This window comes from Terrapene carolina, unplaced genomic scaffold, assembly GCF_002925995.2.
Source record: "Terrapene carolina triunguis isolate 2854851 unplaced genomic scaffold, T_m_triunguis-2.0 Scaffold139, whole genome shotgun sequence".
NCBI lineage: Eukaryota > Metazoa > Chordata > Testudines > Emydidae > Terrapene > Terrapene triunguis.
In genome coordinates, this window is record NW_020664490.1 from 8106013 (window position 1) to 8113323 (window position 7311).

Here is a 7311-nt window from a genome sequence, read left to right on the forward strand (position 1 = left end):
TTTCCATTTGGATTTATTATTGGTATTACAGTAATTCCCAAAGGATCAGGATGATTCCTACTAGTACTGGGTGATGTATGTGCAGTAAAGGCCAGTCCCTATTGCAAAGACTTTACAGTCTTATTAAAGACACAGATGAGTGAAGCGCACGGTGGAGGCTGTTGGGGGAATAGGAACATTAGTTACATAGACTAGCTATGTGCACATTTGTAGTGTAGTGTTTGGAAAGGAAATTTTAATGAATCTCTAAACAGGCTCTGCAGATGGCTTCTTAGTGATTCATTAAGGTGGCTTGTTAATTTGCAACAACAATCAACAAGCCCCTCAAAACTAGAAACTTGCAAATTTGCAGGTAGAGATTTTCAAGCATCTAGTCTAGCTTAACACTCTTGTGAAGGTAGGTTTAGGACTATACAGTCTTTTGGAAGAGGTGTGTATTGGGAAGAAGAAAAGGCCAGATTAGGGAAGGAGTTCCAGGTAGATGGGCCATCTGGAGGAGAGCCCAGAGATGAGTGGGAGAAGGACAAGAAATTAGAGATGCAGCTTGTGAGCTTTGATGAATGAGGAGAATAAGGAGATGACGGAGTGCACAGTTGTGTAGGACTTTGAAGGTAAGAATGTGGAACTTAAATTTGACATAGGAAAAGTAGATTTTGAAAATACTTGTAAATCCAGGATTATAACTCTCTTATATAAGACTGCTCTGCAGCAGTTAACATGGCATTTTGGATGCAGTTATCGATTTTCTTAGTCACTGGCTCATTGAGCATCAACATTTTTGAGAATTTTTTTAATTCTTGGAATTGTGATGTATAAATATTTGGAAGGTACAGATCAATGTAGTATTTTGTTCAAACCAATACTTGTTAGTTGCTTCTTTTTACACAACAGTGTGTCATATGATGTATGAACAAAATGCAATGGCATGTTAGGTCAAGATAACAAAAGGAATATTTTTTTATGCAAGGGCTTTCGCTGTAACAGTAATATTGGAAATGTATCACATGAGAGCAATCACTGAAAGAGATCATACAGGTGCCCAAGGTACAGATGGAAGGAAACAACCCTCCCTAAAAATAAATAATATATAGACAGGTAGACAATCTAACAAGCTAGAATAACCAGAACCAATCACCTAAGAACACGTGGCTGGATTCCATCAAATATTGTCTCATCAGCGTATAGTATAATGGCAATAGCATGGAGGAGAAATATATATGAGTGAAAAGAGAATTGGGAAAAAAAATGTATGACACAAATTCTTTAGTTGTATACCAAAGAAAATGTATTGCAATAGTTTACAAGACACAAAGGGAAATGGGTAGTCTGAAAAATAAAGACATATTAAGGAATCCTATGCCAATATATGTATAGACTAGGAAATGAAGTATGCCAGCATTTGGACTGCAGTTACGGCTAAAACCCAGCAGATGGTGCAAGAAAATGAGTCTCTAACTGTATGCACCCCTTTTTCAAAACGAATAAAATGGAAGGAGGGGTGAGAGAGGTTGATTTATTGTGGATTCTTTTGAATCAAAGCATCATAGGATCGTAGGACTGGAAGGGATCTTGAGAGGTCATCTAGTCCAGTGACTTGCACTCATCGTCAACTGTGTTCCCAATTGTGAATACCATCCTACAAGGACAATGTGACCATATTTTATCACTTGCATATGAGTTTGCGGTAGCCTTCAGCTACAATTGCAGATCTTTGAGAGGTGTTTTAAATTGTTGAAATGGTGGAAGATTTTCAGTACAGTACAATTAAACCCTTAAGATTAATTTACCGTATGTCAATACATTTGCATTATATTTAATCTGAAACTTTATTCCAATTAAATATAGTCACATCTCTACTCCATATTTTAGAAAGTCGCGCTTTCTTACAGTTCAGTTTTTTTGTTTCATCGTGCAAGATGGATGCTAAACATCTGGATATCCCATTGTGGATTGTAATACACTATCTAGCATTATAGAAACTAGAGAGAGAAAATATCTTCTAACTCTTTCAGTTAATCACTTTTCCAATGTAGAATTGCTCCCTGCAGTATAACACTTCACTTTATATGCTACACAGTACCGTCAATTAAAAATATGAATCTATGATCTCTGAAGTGGGTTTGTGGGAGTTTCCTAAATACTACATTGTATTGTGGGGATCTATAGAACTAACCATAGATTTATTTGGAGAAACAGAGAGGCTAATTCTTTAAAATGTTGGCAGTTTTTTTCAGTATTGTTATAAATACTGTGAAGGAAGACTCACTCTACAGTCTGTGAAGCATTCTGTATTGTAAGCTTAAATATTTAAAGGGACAACCTCAATTATCCAACCTTACAACTGTTAGAATTGGCTGTGCATTTGGATGTTGTCCAAAATCAAATTAGAACTTGGTGTGCGTGTGTGTTAAAAGGGTAGGGAAATGGTGGTGAGGAGGAAAGGGAATGAAATCCACTACTTATTGACAGAGAAATTAGATTTTACATCTGGCAATATTTATTTTCTCCTCTGCTGCTGCAAACCAACCAGCAGCTGGAGCGTAAGTGACAGTTTACAAACCTATGCTGACATCCTTGATAATGCTGATGACAATAAATAAAAAAAAAAAAAAAGTATTCAAAGTGAATGTGTTTCTCTCCATTTGAAACAGTGAAGGGAAACTCATTTACCAAACTCATAAACATTTCAACAAAATGCAAAAAAACAAACATGGAAAGGGAAGTCCTGTTAAAAGCAGTAACTTCTGAATAGATCATTGAATATTTGGGGGAGAGGAGAGTTCACAGCTGGTGCTGCAAATTGTGTACCAAGTGTTAACTTGCCTCGTACTGGAAAAAATTAATTTACATACATACCAAAAATTTGGTTTAAAGTGGAGATGCTCATTAGCTCTTGCAGGGCGTATGGCATTGTTGAGTGTATCTGTGGGCCCAGATTTAGTTATCAATGTATTTAGAAGAGCAGCTAAGGCTTTATACCCTATTAGTATTGTTTATAACTGATGACATGTTTCCTTCATCTAACTCTTTCCTTTCTTTAAATTTGACCAAGAGGCCATTTGGAGTTCAATGCCACTGTAAATTGTAGTCGTGTTTTGGAACTTCTGAAGCTGTTTATCAGATAGCGTAAAGATAAAGTACGGTGTTAAGTACAGCTATAAAAACATGGCATGAGTCACTAAAACATTTTGGCATTAGAATATGCAAGCACATGACCTGTATTACTTTCCCAAACATGCCCCACATGGTTGTAGTTGTAAATTTACTGCTAGTTACTCTTTAAAACAAAACTTTACTTCCTAACTTATTTTTTATTCTAGCTTAGTGAATGTGGCCCTGTTTTCTCCTATTCCTTGTGATTCCTGAGGAAAAACATGGAAATGTGTTGTCTTTTTAAAAGGGATTGTAACGGGATGACTTGCCCTTACGGGCAGGAGGGCCTCTGGCTAGCTAAACCTGACTGCAAAGGAGCCACAGCTGGGCTGGATCAGGAAGTTCCCCTATAAATGCAACAGAAAGCTGCAGTTAAGGTGTTTGTCTGAGAATTGCTGAGGCTGCCTGAGGTAGGAGACCTGGCAATAAACTATGGGAGAGAGACCCATCAGAACAGAACTCGAGACTAGAAGGGTAATGTTGTTGTTGTTGTTGTTGTTTTCAGCTTTGGTTTGCTGCATTGGGAAAATGGAAAAGAAATAAAAGCCTGGGAAAGGACCTGGGATTGAAACACAGCCCGAAGGGCCTGTGAGATTGTAATGGGGGAGCCCTGGAGAAGGGAGAAATTGTTAAAGTACTGCAGACACACCCCTGACCATGAGGGTGTCATTAGAGGAGGTTTTGGAACAAATTGATAAACTAAACAGTAATAAGTCACCAGGACCAGATGGTATTCACCCAAGAGTTCTGAAGGGACTCAAATGTGAAATTGCAGAACTACTAACTGTAGTCTGTAACCTCTCATTTAAATCAGCTTCTGTACCAAATGACTGGAAGATAGCTAATGTGATGCCAATTTTTGAAAAGGGCTCCAGAGGTGATCCCAGCAATTTACAGGCCGGTAAGCCTGACTTCAGTACTGGGCAAACTGGCTGAAACTATAGTAAAGAACAAAATTGTCAGACACATAGATGAACATAATTTGTTGGGGAAGAGTCAACATGTTTTTTGTAAATGGAAAACATGCTTCACCAATCTACTAGAATTCTTTGAGGGGGTCAACAAGCATGTGGACAAGGAGGATCCAGTGAATATAGTGTACTTAGATTTTCAGAAAGTCTTTGACAAAGTCCCTCACCAAAGGCTCTTAAACAAAGTAAGCAGTGATGGGGTAAGAGGGAAGGTCCTCTCATGGATCAGTAACTGGTTAAAAGATAGGAAACAAAGAGTAGGAACAAATGGTCAGTTTTCAGAATGGAGAGAGGTAAATAGTGGTGTCCCCTAGGGGTCTGTACTGGGACCAATCCTATTCAACATATTCATAAATGATCTGGAAGAAGGGTAAACAGGTGGCAAAATTTGCAGACGATACAAAACTACTCAAGATAGTTAAGTCACAAGCAGACTGAAGAGCTACAAAAGGATCTCTCAAAACTGGGTGACTGGGCAACAAAATGGCAGATGAAAATCAATATTGATTAATGCACACTGGAAAACATAATTCAAACTATATACATACAAAATGATGAGCTCGAAATAAGCGGTTACCGCTCAAAAGAGAGATCTTGGAGTCATTGTGGATAGTTCTCTGAAAACATCCACTCAATGTGCAGCAGCAGTCAAAAAAGCTAACAATGTTGGGAATCATTAAGAAAGGGATAGAAATAAGACAGAAAATATCATATTGCCTCCGTATAAATCTATGATTCGCCCACATTTTGAATACTGCGTGCAGATGTGATTGCCCCATCTCAAAAAAGATATATTGGAATTGGAAAAGGTTCAGAAAAGGGCAACAAAAATTATTAGGGGTATGGAAAGGCTTCTGTATGAGGAGAGATTAATAAGACTGGGACTTTTCAGCTTGGAAAAAAAACAACTAAGGGGGGGGGGAATATGATTGAGGTCTATGAAACCATGACTGGTATGGAGAAAGTAAATAAGGAAGTGTTATTTACTCCTCTTCATAACACACAACCTAGGGGTCACCACATGAAATTGATAGGCAGCAGGTTTAAAACAAACAAGAGGAAATATTCCTTCACACAATGCATAGGGGGCACATGGGAGGTAGATGACACTGTTATGGAGCTCATTTAAGTGCCTTTCTGCACCTAAAAACACTCCGAGAGCAGTATTGGCCTTGGAAAATGTTACAGCAAAGTTGGGTGTCGAAAAATAAGAAATGTCAAATGCAACTCTTGGAAAATAGCCTTTCAAATATTGCAAGTTCTCACAACTTTGGGACCTATACATGAATTTCTAATTTAATAAAATGAGTACATTTCTGATCCTGATATTTGGGCTGCACATTTTTCCCCTTTAAATAGTGGAGACAATTCAGAATTGTCCATGAAGTCCTAGGGCTTAGCCCCATCCGGTCTGACTACACTAGAGAGTCTCTGCTTCCAGTGGTGCAAACAAAGCAATGATTCAATGTTCCAATTTTATTCATTTCAATCACTTTTTAAAGCTGAGTTGGGGGCAGCTGCATCCTTTCCCCTCACTCTCCTGTGGTCAGTGGCATTGGAAAAATGTGTATAGTACATGTGCTTAAAGCCATTGAACCAAACTGCAAACCCTGTATAAGACTGAAACCACTTCAAGCCAGGGGATGCTACCGCACCCCTGCCTGTGGTGGCCAAATTTAGGGGAATTTGGTCTGCAAATGAGGGCACCCACTTAGCTCCTCCTCCCATACCCTCTCCCCTTCTTGATGAAGGACACTACATAGAGCAAGTTGAAAACTAAGAGGAGATATCTGAGAGGAGATCCTCTCAGGAGACACAGAAAGGGGAGTTCTACAGTGATAGCTCCCAGCGTGTATATCCTTTTTCTGGGTTGCTTGTTGGTAACTGTCCATCTCCCCCACAAAAGCAGAGGGACTTCCACAAGCCTATTCCTCTTCTGCTCTTGGGACCATCGTCAGCAGTCAAGGGCCTGTTGTGAGCCTAGGCCCAATAATCCCCTCAAACCCCTCCCTGGTTGAATCCACCTACAGTGGGAAAAGCTCCGGGGTCCTATCCCAGATGGGGGATGAGGTGGACGAGGCTTTCTTCTGGCAATTAGCAGAAGTTGCTAGATCGCAGGCCCTGGTTCTCATGGGAGACTTTAATCACCCTGATATCTGCTGGGAGAGCAATATAGCGGTGCACAGACAATCCAGGAAGTTTTTGGAAAGTGTAGGGGACAATTTCCTGGTGCAAGTGCTGGAGGAACCAACTAGGGGCAGAGCTTTTCTTGACCTGCTGCTCACAAACAGGGAAGAATTAGTAGGGGAAGCAAAAGTGGATGGGAACCTGGGAGGCAGTGACCATGAGATGGTCGAGTTCAGGATCCTGACACAAGGAAGAAAGGAGAGCAGCAGAATACGGACCCTGGACTTCAGAAAAGCAGACTTTGACTCCCTCAGGGAACAGATGGGCAGGATCCCCTGGGAGAATAACATGAAGGGCAAAGGGGTCCAGGAGAGCTGGCTGTATTTTAAAGAATCCTTATTGCGGTTGCAGGAACAAACCATCCCGATGTGTAGAAAGAATAGTAAATATGGCAGGCGACCAGCTTGGCTAAACAGTGAAATCCTTGCTGATCTTAAACGCAAAAAAGAAGCTTACAAGAAGTGGAAGATTGGACAAATGACCAGGGAGGAGTATAAAAATATTGCTCAGGCATGCAGGAGTGAAATCAGGAAGGCCAAATCACACTTGGAGTTGCAGCTAGCAAGAGATGTTAAGAGTAACAAGAAGGGTTTCTTCAGGTATGTTAGCAACAAGAAGAAAGTCAAGGAAAGTGTGGGCCCCTTACTGAATGAAGGAGGCAACCTAATGACCGAGGATGTGGAAAAAGCTAATGTACTCAATGCTTTTTTTACCTCTGTCTTCACAAACAAGGTCAGCTCCCAGACTGCTGCACTGGGCAGCACAATATGGGGAGAAGGTGACCAGCCCTCTGTGGAGAAAGAAGTGGTTCAGGACTATTTAGAAAAACTGGACGTGCACAAGTCCATGGGGCCGGATGCGCTGCATCCGAGGGTGCTAAAGGAGTTGGCGGATGAGACTGCAGAGCCATTAGCCATTATTTTTGAAAACTCATGGCGATCGGGGGAGGTCCCGGATGACTGGAAAAAGGCTAATGTAGTGCCCATCTTTAAAAAAGGGA